Source organism: Ovis canadensis, chromosome 14 (assembly GCF_042477335.2).
Source record: "Ovis canadensis isolate MfBH-ARS-UI-01 breed Bighorn chromosome 14, ARS-UI_OviCan_v2, whole genome shotgun sequence".
Lineage (NCBI taxonomy): Eukaryota > Metazoa > Chordata > Mammalia > Artiodactyla > Bovidae > Ovis > Ovis canadensis.
In genome coordinates, this window is record NC_091258.1 from 66,967,986 (window position 1) to 66,985,884 (window position 17,899).

Here is a 17,899-nt window from a genome sequence, read left to right on the forward strand (position 1 = left end):
TTTAAAAATAGTTACCACTTGATCCAGTAATCCCGTTCCTGGGCACATATCTGGAGAAATGAAAACTCGAGTTTGAAAAGTTACATGCACACCAGTGTTTATAGCAGCACTGTTTACAATAGTCAGGACATATAAGCAGATGAATGGATAAAGAAAATGTGGTATATATATAAATACATATGTGTGTATAGCATGGAATACTACTCAGCCATAAAAAAGAGTGAATAATGTCATTTGCAGCAACATGGATGGACCGAGAGATTATCATACTAAGCGAAGTGAGTCAGAGAAAGACAAATATATCACTTCCGCATGGAATCTAAAAAATAATACAAAGGAACTTATTTATGAAACAAACAGACTCACATAGAAAACTAAATGTTGGTTACCAAAGAAGAAAATTAGGAGTTTGGGATTAACAGATACACACTACTTGATATAAAATAGATAACAACAAGAATTTACTGAGTAGCACAGGGAAAACTATGTTCAATATCTTTAATAACCTGTAAAGGAAAAGAATCTGAAAAAAATCTATATGTATATCTGAGTCACTTTGCTGTACACTTGAAACTAACGGAATATTGTAAATCAATCACTTGTTGTTGTTGTTTATTAAGTCATGTCCGACTCTTCACAATCCAATGGACTGCAGTACACCAGGCTTCCCTTCCCTTCAGTTCAGTTCAGTCGCTCAGTCATGTCCGACTCTGCGACCCCGTGAATTGCAGGACACCAGGCCTCCCTGTCCATCACCAACTCCCGGAGTTTGCTCAAACTCACGTCCATCAAGTTGGTGATGCCATCCAGCCATCTGATCCTCTGTCGTCCCCTTCTCCTCCTGCCCCCAATCCCTCCCAGCCTCAGAGTCTTTTCCAATGAGTCAACTCTTCGCATGAGGTGGCCAAAGTACCGGAGTTTCAGCTTTAGCATCAGTCCCTCCAAAGAACACCCAGGGCTGATCTCCTTCAGAATGGACTGGGTGGATCTCCTCGCAGTCCAAGGGACTCTCAAGAGTTCTTCCAGGCAAGAATACTGGGATGGGTTGCCATTTCCCACTCCAGAGGATTTTCCCAGCCCAAGGATCAAACCCGACTCTCCTGCCTCTCTAGGACTGTCTGATGGATTCTTTACTGCTGAGCCACCTGGGAAGACTTATATATGAATATGTATTCATATTTTCATGTATTATATTCCTAAATAACTCTAATCTTCCTATATATATATATAATACTCCTATATATGTTTCTATATGTAGTATTTATGTGTAATACACGTCTTTTTACATATAATAGTAAATATATATAGTATTTGTGCCTATTAATAAAAGTTTTCCTAATCATTTTACCATGTATATTCTTTTTCTCCCCATGTACATTCTTATAGCTGTATATAAGGTAATGGTACATAAAATATTCTTAAATATAATATTTATACTTGCTTACTGCTACTGCTAAGTCGCTTCAGTCGTGTCCGACTCTGTGCGACCCCATAGACAGCAGCCCACCAGGCTTCCCCGTCCCTGGGATTGTTCAGGCAAGAACACTGGAGTGGGTTGCCATTTCCTTCTCCAATGCATGAAAGTGAAGTCGCTCAGTCGTGTCTGACCCTCAGCGACCCCATGGATTGCAGCCTTCCAGGCTCCTCCATCCATGGGATTTTCCAGGCAAGAGTACTGGAGTGGGGTGCCTTTGCCTTCTCTGTTATACTTGCTTATATATATGCTATTCCCACATACCATTCATAAATATATTTATATTAATACATTATATCCCTCATATGTTTCTCTATATAATATTCCTATATAAATATTTCCATATGTAGAACATTTCTAAATATATTCATATATACATAATGTTATTATCATAATAATCCTACATACAGCATGTTTTTGTATTTCTATATACTATACTTCTACTTAAGTAATATTTATTATATATATAACCCCTCCCAAGTCACCGCATCCTGGGTCTGCCTCTCTCTTTGGACTGAAGAGCTTCCAGGCCTTCCCCTCTTTCTTTCTCATCCTTTTATACAGTGTCCTAAAAATTTAACTTCTCTGGTGGCACAGACGGTAAAGAATCTGCCTGCAATGCAGGAGACCTGCGTTCGATCCCTGGGTAGGAAAGATCCCCTGGAGGAGGGCGTGGCAACCCACTCCAGTATTCTTGCCTGGAGAATCCCATGGACAGAGGAGCCTGGAGGACTGAAGTCCATGGTGTCGCAAGAGTTGGACACGACTCAGTAAACCAACCACCACCACAAATCCAGCTCAATTCTGACCACCTGAAGGTTTTCTAGAGAGGTGCTAGGTAGACAGGTACTTCATTCACTTGGAGATAACCTCTAATCCCACAGGTTAAGGCCTCAGTCCCACTAGACCACCCAGTCACAAGCCCAGGTGGTCACTGGTGCTTCTGACCGAACAGCTATAAATCAGCCCCTTCCTCTGCTGGATCATTTGTTAGCACGACCCGTGAAGCTCGGGGAAACGTTAACTTGCACGGGCCAGTTTGGTGGTTCAGATGGTAAAGAATCTGCCTGCAGTGCAGGAGACCCAGGTTCCATCTCTGGGTCGGGAAGATCCCCGGAGAAGAGAATGGCAACCCATTCCAGTATTCTTGCCTGGGAAATCTCACGGACAGAGGAGCCTGGCGGACTAAAGTCCATGGGGTTGCAAAGAGTCGGACACAGCTGAGCGACTAACTCTTTCACTTTTCACCAGTTTATTATAAAGAATATTATAAAGGATACAGAAGAACAACCAGGTGAAGAGATGAACAGGGCGAGGTCCCAAACGGTCCCAAGCATAGGTGCTTGTGGCCCTGCAGAACTGGAATATGCCATTTCCAAGCACGCAGGTGTGTTTGCCAATCCGGAAGCTCATCAGATCTTGTTGTTCAAGTTTTTAGGGGGTTTCCCTGCTGGCTCAGTGGTAAAGAAGCCACCTGCCAATGTAGGAGACACGGGTTCGACCCCTGATCTGAGAAGGATCCCATGTTTCAAGAAGCAACTAAGCCCGGGCACCACAACTATTGAGCCTGTACTCTAGAAGCCAGGAGCCCCAGCTACTGATGCCTGCGTGCCCTACAGTCTGTGCTCCACAACAAGAGAGGCCACCACAGTGAGAAGCCTGCTCACCTCCGCTGGAGGGTAGCCCCTGCTCTCCACAACTAGAGGAAAACCCACGCAGCAGTGAAGGCCCAGCACAGCCAAAATAAAGATAAATAAATAGGTTGTTGTTGTTGTTTAATCCCTAAGTCGTGTCCAGCTCTTTGTGATGTCATGGACTGTAGCCCGCCAGTCTCCTCTGGCCATGGGATTTCCCATGTAAGAATACTGGAGTGGGTTGCCATGCCCTTCTCCAGGGGATCTTCCAGACCCAGGGATGGAACCCGGATCTCCTGCTTTGCAGACAGATTCTTTACTGTTTGAGCCACCAGGAAAGCCCTAAACAAATAATTTTAAAATGAGTTTTTATGGAAATGAGGACTAACTTGCAATGAGGAAAACAAAACATTTCAGAGGAGCATTATGCGAGGATATCAACACATCCCTGAAGTGAATAAACTGCTACAGTTAGTGAATGTTTGTGACAGAAAAGCCACATATTCAAGGTTATACATCTGTCACTGTAGACTGAGGTGACTCATGATGTTACCTCATTAGCATAAACTCAGGGATGATCAAAGGGGCTCCTTATGGATAATAAAAGACACTTCTATTGCTCAGGAAATTCCAAGGGATTTAGGGTCTCTGTGCCAGAATCAGGGACAAAGATCAAATACATGTCTTATTATAGCATAATATCCTCCCTTCAAGTCAAGGAGCTCAATTGCCCTCTCTTTGAGTGAGAGTTGAATTTAGTAACTCAACTTGCCATGAATAGAATATAGCACAACCAAAGGCATGTCACCTCCTGGATTGGATTATAAAAAGATTGCCGTTTCCATATTGGGTCCTCTCTCATCACCTGCCCTGGAGGAATCCAGCTACCGTGTGTTAAGAGATAAACTGAGGCATATAAATTTTTTTAACAGCTTAATCAAGCAAAAATTAATTCCAAGCAGGCAGTACCAAATTGGAAGCAGTTGATGAAAGTGAAAGAGGAGAGTGAAAAAGTTGGCTTAAAGCTCAACATTCAGAAAACTGAGTTCATGGCATCTGGTCCCATCACTACATGGGAAATAGATGGGGAAACAGTGTCAGACTTTATTTTGGGGGGCTCCAAAATCACTGCAGATGGTGACTGCAGCCATGAAATTAAAAGACGCTTACTCCTTGGAAGGAAAGCTATGACCAACATAGACAGCATATTCAAAAGCAGAGACATTACTTTGCCAACAAAGGTCCGTCTAGTCAAGGCTATGGTTTTTCCAGTGGTCATGTATGGATGTGAGAGTTGGACTGTGAAGAAAGCTGAGCGCTGAAGAACTGATGCTTTTGAAATGTGGTGTTGGAGAAGACTCCTGAGAGCCCCATGGACTGCAAGGAGATCCAACTAGTCCATTCTGAAGGAGATCAGCCCTGGGATTTCTTTGGAAGGAATGATGCTAAAGCTGAAACTCCAGTACTTTGGCCACCTCATGCGAAGAGTTGACTCTTTGGAAAAGACTTTGATGCTGGGAGGGATTAGGGGCAGGAGGAGAAGGGGACGACAGAGGATGAGATGGCTGAATGGCATCACTGACTCGATGGACGTGAGTTTGAGTGAACTCCGGGAGTTGGTGATGGACGGGGAGGCCTGGCGTGCTGCGGTTCATGGGGTCGCAGAGTCGGACATGACTGAGAGGCTGAACTGAGCTGAACTGAGGAGCACTACACTGTCAGGAGCTCGGGAAAGACTTCTGTGGAGAAGATCCAGAAACAAAGCAAGAAAATTATTTGATTGGCTGTAGCTTAAGCATTTGCTTTATTTGGGAAAGATTCATTGGTTGTGATTGGTTGTCCTTGTAGTTTGATTCTTACTTCTGGCAAAAGATATTGCCTGCCATTTCAATAAATAATGAATGTTGCCTACCATCAAGCCATCAACCACTGTCGCCACCCCCAGGAGCCCTGAGGGGAATTCAGGATGGAGAAAAACAAAATATTGGCCCTAGATAGTTAAGATTCGCATCTAAGGAATATCAATGATCCCAAACTCTTGCATCTTCCCATAGTTAGAAAAGCAATAAAATCATTAACTTGGCATGTCTGGTTTTTGTCACTAGCAGTAATCTTTTGGGTACATGTTAGGTTTTCTTTTTCTAGCAAAAATTCTTATATATTCTGGCTCTTTCCTTACCTCTTCAGAGCAGTTCCTCAGAGCTCTCTGAGACGCTGTCTCTTGGGCTTAGTCTTCATTCAGCAAGGCCCCCAAATAAAACCTAAGTCACAATCTTTATATTGTGTGTTTTTCTTCAGTTGACGTTACCTTGAGGCATTTATGGGCTTATGTTTGGGTTCACATACATAGGCTGCTTAAGGTATTTGAGCCGCCCTAGTCTAAAGTCTTCCTTGTTAATTAATTTAACACAAGTCATAAGGACTCTCAGGAGAAGCCCACAGGTCCAGCCAACAGCCAATGAGGTCTCCTGCCAATCTCCAGCCCCACTTGAGTCTTCGAGGGACTGAGATCTAGCAAACAGCATGACCACAAGCTCTTCAGGAACCCGAAGCCACAGATGCCTGGCTCTGTTGCTTCTGGATTCCTTACACCCAGAAAACGTGCAAGGTAATAAACACTGTGGACTGCCCTAGCGGTCCAGTGGTCGGAACCTGCCTGCCAGTGCAGGGGACACACGTTCAATCCCTGGTCCAGGAATCCTGCCCATGCTGCAGGGCAGCTGAGCCCCTGTGCCGCAACTACTGAGCCCACACGCTGAAGCTACTGCAACTTAGCACGAACGCACGCATCATGGCCTCTGACTCCACTTCTCCTTGTTTACTCCTTTGGCCCCCTTCTCCCCCTGCCTTTTGCACTTGCTAAAACACAACATCAGAGTTAAAGGCCAGAGTCAGTCAGATGGCCTGCAACTGATTCCCAGATTTGCTGCTCACCAGTGATATGACCTTGGTGGAATCACTTACCCTTCCCTGTGCCTCTGTTCTTGCAGCTATAAATCTGGCCCTCCTCATAGTGTGATGGTGAGGCATGAATGAGTTAGCTCATGCAAAGTACTTAGAACCAAGCTTGGAAGTTAGTAGGTGCTTTTTAAAGTTTTTGCTATTATTATTTTCATAATGTTGCAGTCACAAAGAAATACAGTCATTTCCCCCAGATTATGCCATGTGCCTTTTTTTTTTTTCCCAGCTGTGCAGAGTCTTAGTTGAAGCACTCAGGATCTTTCTTTTGGTAGGCAGGTTCTAGTTCCCTGACTAGGGATCAAATTCGGACCCTTTGCATTCAGAGCACAGTGTCTTTACCACTGGACCACTAGGGAAGTCCCATACGCCACGTGCCTTTTTCTTCCCGGCCTTCGCACATTTGCATCCCACTCCTAAAACTCCTTCCTTACCCTGCTTCCTTTGGGTTGGTCTTTTTTTTTTAATCCTTGCTAGTAGGAGCCTGGTAGGCTGCAGTCCATGGGGTCACTAAGAGTTGGACCTGACTGAGCGACTTCACTTTCACTTTTCACTTTCATGCATTGGAGAAGGAAATGGCAACCCACTCCAGTGTTCTTGCCTAGAGAATCCCAGGGATGGGGGAGCCTGGTGGGCTGCAGTCTATGGGGTCACACAGAGTTGGACACGACTGAAGTGACTTAGCAGTAGCAGCAGTATGGCTCAACTAAGATCATGGCATCTGGTCCCATCACTTCATGGGAAATAGATGGGGAAGCAGTGGAAACAGTGTCAGACTTTGTTTTTTTGGACTCCAAAATCACTGCAGATGGTGACTGCAGCCATGTAATTAAAAGACACTTACTCCTTGGAAGGAAAGCTATGACCAACCTAGATAGCATATTGAAACGCAGAGACATTACTTTGCCAACAAAGGTCCATCTAGTCAAGGCTATGGTTTTTCCAGAGGTCATGTATGGATGTAAGAGTTGGACTGTGAAGAAAGCTGAGTGCCGAAGAATTGATGCTTTTGAACTGTGGTGTTGGAGAAGACTCTTGAGAGTCCCATGGACTGCAAGGAGATCCAACCAGTCCGTTCTAAAGGAGATCAGCCCCGGGTGTTCTTTAGAAGGAATGATGCTAAAGCTGAAAGTCCAGTACTTTGGCCAACTCATGTGAAGAGCTGACTCATTGGAAGAGACTCTGATGCTGGGAGGGATTGGGGGCAGGAGGAAAGGGGACGACAGAGGATGAGATGGCTGGATGGCATCACCAACTCGATGGACGTGAGTTTGAGTGAACTCCGGGAGTTGGTGATGGACAGGGAGTTGCGATTCATGGGGTCTCAAGGAGTCGGATACGACTGAGCAACTGAACTGAACTGAACTGAGTGTGGCTCAAATGCCCCCCGTCCACCAGGAAGCCCTCTTTGATTTTTCCTTCCACCTTAGATGCTATACCCACCCTAGGATCCCTCAGTGGACCCGAGCTTCCCTCTCCCAGTCCTGCCCAGTCTGGGAAGGGTTTATTTCCACCACTGGATTGTCGGTCGCATGAAGGCAGGACTGGGAATATCTTGGTCACTGCTGGGTCCCCATCATTGCCTAGCACAGGGTAGACACACAGGAAGCGCTCAGTGAAAAGATAGATAAATCTCCAAAGTCAACCAGGGTATGTTTGTATGTATGTGATGTAGTGATTACAAAAGCTGTTTTCAGTATTACAGGCTAGCATGCTTTTTGGGGGAGCCCAGCTGCACAGCATGTGGGATCTTAGTTCCCCTGCAAGGAATAAATCCACACCCCCTACAGTGGAAGCGCAGTGTCTTAACTACTGGATCACCAGTGACGAACCATAGCATGATATTTTAAATCACCAAAATAGCAGTATTTTGGGCTTTGGTTTTTCTTGGTAATCAGACATTCACCACCCAGAGAGTTACAGACTATTTCATAGTTTCAGAGGAACTGAGTTCACTCAGTAAGAAAGCTTTCTGACCACATACCTTACTCTCAAAGATCTTCCAAGTATCTTACTAATAAAGGTCACTTTCCCTGGCTCATCAGAGGGAACAAGCATTGCATTCTCTCTCTTTTTTAAATTAAACTTTTTCTTTTGAGATAATTGTAAATTCCCATGCAGTTTGAAGCAATAATACCAAAAGATCCTTGTGTGCCTTTTACCCAGTTTTCCCCCATTTTATAAAACTACATACCAGCTGATTCTCCTTACTGAAGCCCGGTGCTCAGTCATGTCTGATACTTCATGACCCTTTAGACACGACTATCGCCTACCAGGCTCCGCTGTCCATGGGATTTTTCAGGCAAGAATGCTGGAGTGGGTTGCCATTTCCTCTCCAGAGGATATCCCCCACCCAGGGATGGAACCCATGTCTTCGATGTCTCCTGTAATGCAGGAGCACTCTTTACCCAATGAGCCATCAGAGAAGCCCCTTACTGAAGGCAGTTATGTTCTATAGTGTGACCACAAACACTGAATTCTGGGGAACATGGGGTTAGGTTCCCCAGAAATTTCTGGTGACACTTCCTGAACCTGTCAATATATAAGTTTTATGCGCCTTCCTGTTTAAAGATACTTTCTGTAATGTACACTGTTGATTTGCTCACATCGAGCTCAGACCAACAGCACTACAGTGGCGCCTAAAGGAAGCTTATAGAGCAAATATATTCTAAAACTCTTTTGCATTTTCTCCGCAAGGCACATCACGGCTTTCTGGCTCGTAAGGGAACACTGTGCAACACTTCAGCCCTAGGGTTTGGGAACCATTTTAAACAGCAACATCACCAACAAAAAGCAGGAAAATGTGAAAAACGTGGCACCAAACAGACAGTGAAAGGGACCCTTGTTTACAGTCTGAGAGCTGAACCGAGCGGGCAGAGTGAGGCTCGCCTCCTTTGACCACGCCTCGGAATGCGTGCGACTCAATTTCTTGGGCCACTCTGTGCATGCCTGGAAGTGACCTCGCAATCCTACTAATTTTAGGGTTTCTCTGCATTTGCTTTCACAAATAGGAAATCCGCAGACAATGAGGACTGGCTGTTCAGTAAGACATCCCGGATGCTGACACTAATATGGTCGAAACAGAGGTTTCCCGCCTCCACCCACTCATTCTCCTTAACCCCTGGGGAACCACTGATCTGTTCTCCATTTCTAGACTTTTGTGACGTCAAGAATGTTATATACGTGGCCTATATCACGTAGCCTATATCATTGGGGGATTCTTTTCAAGTGTAGAGTTGAATGATTTTTATTATACTCACAGAGTTACACAATCATCACCACAATCCATTTTAGAACATTTCTTTACCCGCCAAAGAAACCTCACACTGCTTGGCCAGCAAGTCCCTTTCCCTCCATCCTTCTCAGCCCTTAGTAACCACCAATCAATCAAATTCCTGTCTCTATCGATTCGCCTACAGTGGAGATTTCGTGTAGATGGAGTCATGGGGAATTCCCTGGGGTCCAGTGGTTAGGAGCCTGCACTTTGACTGCCGAGGCTGAGGGTTCAATCCCTAATTGGGGGAAATAAGATCCTGCAAGACACAAGGCCCAGCCGCCAAAAAAAAAAGAAAAAAGAAAGAAAGGAATCACAGGCTGTGTGCTATATGGTCTTTGTGTATGGCTTCTTTTTTACGAATTGTATTTATTTTTAATTTTTTGGCTGTGCTGGGTCTTTGTTGCCGCAAAGGCTTTTCTCTAGTTGCGGAGAGTGGGGCGCAACCCTCTAGTTGTGGTGCTCAGGCTCTAGGGCGAGTGGGCTTCCGGAGTTGTGGGCGCGCGTGCTCAGTAGCGCAGCTGCTGGGTCTAGAGCACAGGCTCAACAGTCGTGGCGCATGGGCTTAGCTGCTCGGTGGCATGTGCGATCTTCCTGGACCAAGGGTCGAACCCGTGTCTCCTCCGTTTCCAGGCAGATCCTTTACCACTGAGCCACCAGGGAAACCCACGGCGTCCTTCACCTAGAGTTACTTTTTCAATATGGTAGAACAGACCGGAACTTCATCCTTTTTTCAAGGCTGAATACTAACTACTGCATTGTATGGGTCCACTACATTTTGTTTATCCATTCATCAACTGATGGATCGGGCTTGACTCTTTGGTGGGGAAGCAAAGAAGTTGGATGCCAAGTATCTAGTTTTTTTTTTTTTTTTTCCAAACTAAATAGCATTTTGGTGTTTTTCAAAACATGTACCAAAATACTGGTTTAGTCACAGGAAATTGTGCTGTGGTGTTTGTTTTGGATGATTGCTGGGAGTTTTATAGCTCAAGGATTTGAAGCTTCAAAGACAAATATTTGACCAAAGTGCCGGTTCTAAGTATTGATACATATTCACTCCTTTAACCCCCTGCAACAGCCCTGTGTAGTAGGACTGTTATTATCGTGCCCCCACTTGACAGCTGAGAAAACTGAGGCTCGGTCCCCAGGGCTGCTGAAGCCAGTGAGTGGGGAAGCTGGCTTTGAACCTGGGCCATCTGGCTTCAGTGGCCTCAGTGTTAGTCACAGCTCTCCTCAGTTCCACAAAGTCAGTCAGCAGAGAGGAGCTCATGGTATCACGTCTGGAGGCTGATCGGTCTGTCATTTCAGGATTCTTGTGTTGGAAGATTTGGGAATTCTAAGGTAGCCTGGATATCAAGGAATGTGCCATAAATGATATCGCTTCTGGGATTTGCTTCAAAAATAAACACAGGGGTGGGTACTGGATGGCACAGAGAGGGCCCAGGGTGAGCCAAAGACTTGATGATGAAAAGCAAATACTCAAAACAATAGGTGGTGACATGAGGACACTTGATCTTTTTTTTTTCCTTTATTTTTTGAGCTGTGTGATTCTTTTATAAAATTTTACTTATGCATTTAATTTTATTTTTGGCTGCACTGGATTGTTGTTGCCGCGAGGGCTTTCTCTGGTTGCGGTGTGAGGGCTGTTCGTTGTGGTGGCTTCTCTTGTTGTGAAGTACAGGCGCTAGAGCATGCGGGCTTCAGTAGCTGGGGAGTCTCAGTAGCTGGGGAGTGTGATCTTAGTGGCTGCTCAGCATGTGGCATCTTCTCGGACCAGGGATCAAACCCACGTCCCCTGCACTGTCAGGCAGATTCTTAACCGCTGGACCACTAGGGAAGTCCTGCTGTGTGATTCTGTTTTATTTTATTTTGTTATATTATGGCCACACCATGCAGCACATGGGATCTTTGTTTCCCTACCAGGGATTGAACCCACGCCCCCAGCATGAGAAGCGCAAAGTCTAAATCACTGAACCATTGGGGGGAGTCCCGAGGGTGCTTGATCTTTTGATAGAGGCTTTGGCACAGAGACTCTCCAGCCTATAAAAGTGAGAGGATGGCCCTGGCTGCAGACAGACCTCCTTCCCTCTCGGAACTTCCTGGCTGTGTGCCTCCAGCTACATGACTTCATGTCTCTGAACCTGGGGCCCCTCACCTGCCACGGAGGCAATCCTGACTTCCTTTGAGAGCCTGAATGTCCAGGGCTGACCTGCCACAATAACTCAACAAGTGGGAAGTTCATGGGTGGATGACTTCACCTTCAGTCTTCTCATCAGCAAAATGACATAGGGTACCCACTTTTTACAGCGGTCTGTTTATTCATTTACATACTATTTATTGAGCATCTATTAAACATAGTTACTGAATATCTAGGCTTGGAGTAGAGCAATGAATAAGATACCTATCCTGGGGCTTCCTTGGTGGTCTAGTGGCCAAGACTCCATGCTCTCAATACAGGGGACCCAGGTTTGATCCCTGGTCAAGGAATTAGATCCCATATGCCCCAGCTGAAAACATTCTGCATGCTACAACTAAGACCTGAAAAAAACTATCCTTGCACTATGGAATTGACACTCTAGTGATGACCTGTTTATCTATCTATCTGTTATGTTAAGTGGTATTAATAATAAATGTACTAGGAAGAAACAAGAAATAAAATAGGTTCTGAGATAAATGGTGATACCATGGAGGAAGAAAAAGATAGCTATTTTCTTTGGTGAGGTCAGGAAGGCCCAACTGAGGAGGTGATGTCTGAGCAGAGACCTGAAGGAGGTGAGGAAATGAGCCACACGGAAGTCTGGGGAAGAAGGGGTCCCAGGCAGAGAAACAGCAAGTGCAAAGGTCCTGAGGCAGGACTGGGCCTGGTAAGGTCAGAGCAGAGCAAAGAGGCCAGTGTCTGGGATAGAAAAAGCAAGGGGGAGAAGGAGGGAAATGAGCTTAGAAATGGGATGGGGGCCTCGTGGGTCCAGCTGAGTGAGGCAGAAGCCACAGGAGGAATTTGAAGAGGGAAGTGACATCATTCACTTCCTGTAAAAGGATTCAGCTAGCAGGCAAGGAAGGACCTTTCTGTTGGCGGCAAGGGCAGAAACAAGTGAGGAAGGGAATGCAGCAGTCTGGGTGGGAGATGCTGGCAGCTGGACCAGCGGGTAGTGTGGCAGTCAGACTTTGGACACACACTGAAGTTCAACCCAACGGGATCTCCTGCTTGCTAAGATGTGGGCTGTGAGAAGCAGAGAAGGGGCATGAATCCCTTCAAAGTCCCTCCAGCCAGAGCAGCTGGAAGGATGGTAGTTTGTATGTTGCGGAAGGAAATAGGGTACTCAAAGCGCCTAGCACACAGCCACACCTGGGAACATGCCTGACCTGTACTAAGTCAGTTTAAGAGGATGTTGTCAGCCAAGTGTTGGATTGCATCACAGGGAAGGCAAGGCAAGGCTGACCCAACCTCGACAAGACTCCTCGGGCAGGTGTCAGGCACAGAGCCAATTTTCCACCCTAACCCTCTCCCTCTGGGCTGGGCCAGCCTCTCCCTTCCCTGGGCCACAGAGAAATAAGCTCTCCCATCTCCACCTTGAATTCACTCTCAGCCAGGTTACTGAGACTCCTTCTTCTTTCTGCCAGGCCTGTCTTCACTCAGGCCACTGATAGCTACTACTAATAGCCCACACTGCAGCTGTTTCGTGTGTGTGCGTGTGTGCACGTGCGTGTGTGTGTGTGTGTGTGTGTGTGTGTGTAGCTAGAGACAGCGATTCAGTCTCCCGCCCCAGGCACATGACCTGCCCCCATCCCTCTCTTTCAGGACTCCTGAAACTGTTTTCTCCTCCTTCTTTTGCACATTTTCCTCTTCCGCTTTCTTGTTTTTTGACCACTCTCCCACTCCAGTACTCTTGCCTAGAAAATCCCATGAATGGAGGAGACTGATGGGGTGCAGTCCATGGGGTCGCTGAGAGTTGGACATGACTCAGTGACTTCACTTTCACCTTTCACTTTCATGCATTGGAGAAGGAAATGGCAACCCACTCCAGTGTTCTTGCCTGGAGAATCCTGGGGACGGTGGAGCCTGGTGGGCTGCCGTCTATGGGGCCTCACAGAGTCAGACACGACTGAAGCGACTTAACAGCAGCAGCAGCAGCAGCAGCCACAGCAAGTGGGATCTTAGTTCCCTGACCCGGGATCAAACCCACATCCCCAGCACTGGAAGCACTGGACCCCTTCAGGGAAACCTCTCTTTGTCTTTTTTCTCTTTTCTTTTATAATAATTTACTGTTTAAAAGATTGATTGATTGATTTTTGGCTGTGGCTGGTCTTCATTGCTGTGCACGGCCTTTCTCTAGTTGCAGGGAGCTGGGGCTACTCTTTAGTTGCAGAGCACAGGCTTCTCATTGGTGTGGCTTCTCTTGTTGCAGTTCCCAGGTTCTAGGCACTCGGGCTTCAGTCGTTGCAGCCTATGGGCTAGGTTTTCTGACTCTAGAGCGCCGGCTCAGTAGCTGTGATGCACAGTCTTAGTTGCTCCCAGGCATGTGGGATCTTCCCAGGTCTGGGATTGAAGCAGTGTTCCTTGCATTGCCAGGCAGCATCGTAACCTCTGGAGCATCAGGGACGTCCTTATTTGCATTTTTCTCATTGATTTGTAGGAGCTCTTTATATACTGTGGATATAACACCCTTTGTCAGTCACATGTGTCCCAAACATCTTCTCACAACTTGCAGTTCATCTTTCCGTTTTGTTGATGGGATCTTTTGATGCCCAGAGATTTTACTTTTAATGTAAAGTCAATGGTTAGTACTTTTTGTATCCTAAGAAATCTTTCTCTACCTCACACACTGCCATAAAAAGGAGTAACAGAGGATTTTCACATACTCCTTGGGAATCGTCTCCAAGGTGAAGAAACTGTGTGATCAACAAGCCATTGTTTGCATTAAGAGAGAGGGAGAGCGGAGGGGCGGGAGGGTCAAAAAAAAAAAGTGAGAGGGAGAGGGGGGGTGTGTGTGTGGGGGTGGGGGGGTTTATATTGCTTCTCCAGGCATAAGGTATATCAGCAAGATAACAAGTAATTAGTTATACCAGTTGACTCCAAGGAAGGGAACAAGGTAGTTGGGGGAATCAAGGTTGAGGAGGCATAAATCTTGAAATATAGGAAAGCATTCTTTAAAAACGGAACCAATTACAATTTTTTGGACCACATGGCATGTGGAATATTAGTTCCCTGACTGGGTTTGGAACCCATGCCCCTCCAGGCGAAGCACAGAGCCCTAACTGCTGGATTGTCTGGGAAGTCCCATAATTACAACTAGTCTAAATGCAGAATCCTTCTTAACCTCAGGGTCATAAAACTATTCTCCCATGTTTTCCTCTAAGCATTTTGTCTCGCAGCCTACTGGGGATGACTTTTGCGTATGAAGCCACACCCTGCCCCATGACCTGCAAGACAACCTCTTTTTTGTATCCAATATCCCCGGATTCGTGGGTCTGTTTCTGGGCTCTCTGTACTTTTTGGTTAATCTGCTCGTCTAATCTTATGTAAATATCATGTTCCCTTAGTTGGTAAGGTTGAATAAAACTTATCTGGATGACTGCTGAGGCCAGCCCTCTTGTATTCCTCCTCAAGATCCTTTTGCCTTTTCTTGTCTCTCTGTTTCCCAACATGAACTCGTTACCTAGGGCTGCTTGAGGGAAGTCCCACAAACTGGGAGCTTACACAACAGAAATGTGTTGACTCATGGTTCTGGAGGTTAGACGTTCAAGGTCAAGATGTGGCAGGATCGGATGTCTCTGGTGGTCCAGTGGTTGAGACTCCACACTTCCACTGCAGGGGGCACTTTGGCCACCTGATGTGAAGAACTGACTCATTGGAAAAGACCCTGATGCTGGGAAAGATTGAGGGCAGGAAAAGAAGAGGTCGACAGAGAATGAGATGGTTGGATGGCATCACCACACTATGGACATGAGCAAGCTCTGGGAGCTGGTGATGGACAGGGATGCCTAATGTGATCCCTGGCTGGGGAATTTCAACAAACTGTGCAATGTGGCAAAAATAATAATAATAGTAATAATAACGAGGGCTGGAAGGGAGAATCTGTTTCAAGCCTTTCTCCTTGGCTTGTATATGGCCATCTTTCCCCTGCGTCTCTTCACTTCGTCTTTCCTCTCAGCCTGTCTCCCCTTCTTTTTTGGGGGGGGGCTGGATACAGCGCTTGCAGGATCTTAGTTGCCTGAACCGGGTCACAGCAGTGAAATCGCTGAGTCCTAACCACTGGACTGCTAGGGAACTCCCCAAATCTTCCCTTCTTAAAGGATACCTGTCCTATTGAATTAGGGCCCACCCTAATGGCCTCATCTTAACTTAATCACCTCTGTAAAGACCTGATGTCCAGGACTTCCCTGGTGGTCCAGTGGTTAAGAATTCTTCTTCTACTGCAAGAGGGCGTGGGTGCCATCTCCGGTTGGGTAACAAAGACCCTACATGCCACTGTCGTGGTTCTTCAGTCGCTCAGTTGTGTCCAAATCTTTGAGACCCTATGGACTGCAGCACCCCAGGCTTCCCTGTCCTTCACTATCTCCCAGAATTTGCTCAAACTCATGTCCATTCTGTCGGTGATGCCATCCAATCATCTCATCCTCTGTTGTCCCCTTCTCCTCAGTTGGGAAAAAAAAAAAAAACAAGAGAAAAGAAACCAGAACCCCCAAAATCTAAAAATAAAGTTATATTCTGAAGTGTTGGTGGGGAGGACTTATGTTTTGAAGGGGGGACACAATCCAACCCGCAACACTACGTAAACTTGATAATCAGTTTCACAAGCATGGAAAGTTTTTTTTTTTTGGCGAGGGGTGGGGTGGCTACTGAGCGGAATTACATTCTCACTGCATCTCCTAAATTGTTTCCTACTTCATTTCTTACCTTTTGGGGGATCCCTCACGAACATCTGTCCCCTTAAAAAGAACAGAAGCATCCTGCCTCCAGCATTCCAATCTCATCTCACTGTGTGTCTTTGGGCAAGCGGTCTTCCCTCAGGGAACCAGAATTTCCTTATCTGCATAGAGAAGCTCTTCCTGGCAGCAGCAGTGATAACGCCGGCATCTACTGGGTAGCCTTGTTCTGAACATTATAGGAGGATGTCTTTAAAAACGTTGGAACCTATGGGGGTCAAGAGCAGGCCAATCACATTTCATCAGCTTGCTTTCCTGACTTTTCTCAAGTTCCTCTTTGTTTTCGTTAAACACTAGACTTCCTCAAAAGCCCATGGTTGCTTCAGTCCACTCGCACCAGGGACTGCAAACACGTGGCTCTGACCAGTCTGACCGCTGGACGTGTTTTCTTTGACCTAGTGTATTAAAAAAAATTTTTTTTTAAGCAAACAGTAAAACAGAGAGGACTTCACATTCAAATTAAAAAAAAACAACTCTAGGTTGTCATAAATCAATTATACTTCAGTTTAAATTTAATTAAAAAAACCAAACACCTCTAGGGACTTCTTGGCAGTCTGGTGGTTAAGACTCCACAGTGCCAATGCAGGGGCACAGGTTCGATCCCTGGTCGGGGAACTAAGATCCCACCCGCCAAGTGGCATGGCCTCCCACCCCCAAAAAACAAAACAAAGAAACGAAACACAAAATCCTCTAGACTGTCAATGTCCCTTGAAAAAGCAGATACAGCCACACTAGGCCCACATTTCCACATGGCAACAAAGAGCCTCTGTGCCTGGCTTCTTTCACTTGCTGCTACTGCTGCTAAGTCACTTCAGTCGTGTCCGACTCTGTGTGACCCCATAGACAGCAGCCCACCAGGCTCCCCCGTCCCTGGGATTCTCCAGGCAAGAACACTGGAGTGGGTTGCCATTTCCTTCTCCAATGCAGGAAAGCGAAGTGACAGTGAAGTAGCTCAGTCATGTCCGACTCTTAGCGACCCCGTGGACTGCAGCCTACCAGGCTCCTCTGTCCACTGGATTTTCCAGGCAAGAGTACTGGAGTGGGTTGCCATTTCCTTCTCCAATGCATGAAAGTGAAAAGTGAAAGTGAAATCATTTAGTGGTGTCCGACTCTTTGCCATCCCATGGACTGCAGCCTACCAGGCTCCTCCGTCCATGGGATTTTCCAGGCAAGAGTACTAGAGTGCCATCGCCTTCTCCAGCACCTTCTAGCTATCGACCCCCAAATACCAATACCTCAACCATTCTCAATCATTAATCTACTCTTGTCTACATGGATTGGCCTAGGGCTTCCCGGGTGGTCGAGTGGATGAAAATCCACCTGCCATTGCAGGGGATACAGGTTTGACCCCTAGTCGGGGAAGATCCCACATGACACAGGGCAACGAAGCCCGTGAGCCACAACTGCCGAGCCCTTTCTCGAGAGCCTGTGCTCCGCCACAAGAGAAGCCATTGCAACGGGAAGCCCCTCCACCACAACTAGAGAGCGGCCCTTGCTCCCTGCACCTGGAAAAACCCTCACACAGCTACGAAGAGCCAGTGCAGCCAAAAATAAATAAATAAACACACACAGGAGTTTCAAAACAAAACATGGCCTATTCTGGAAATTTCCTATGATACAGAATCATGTAAT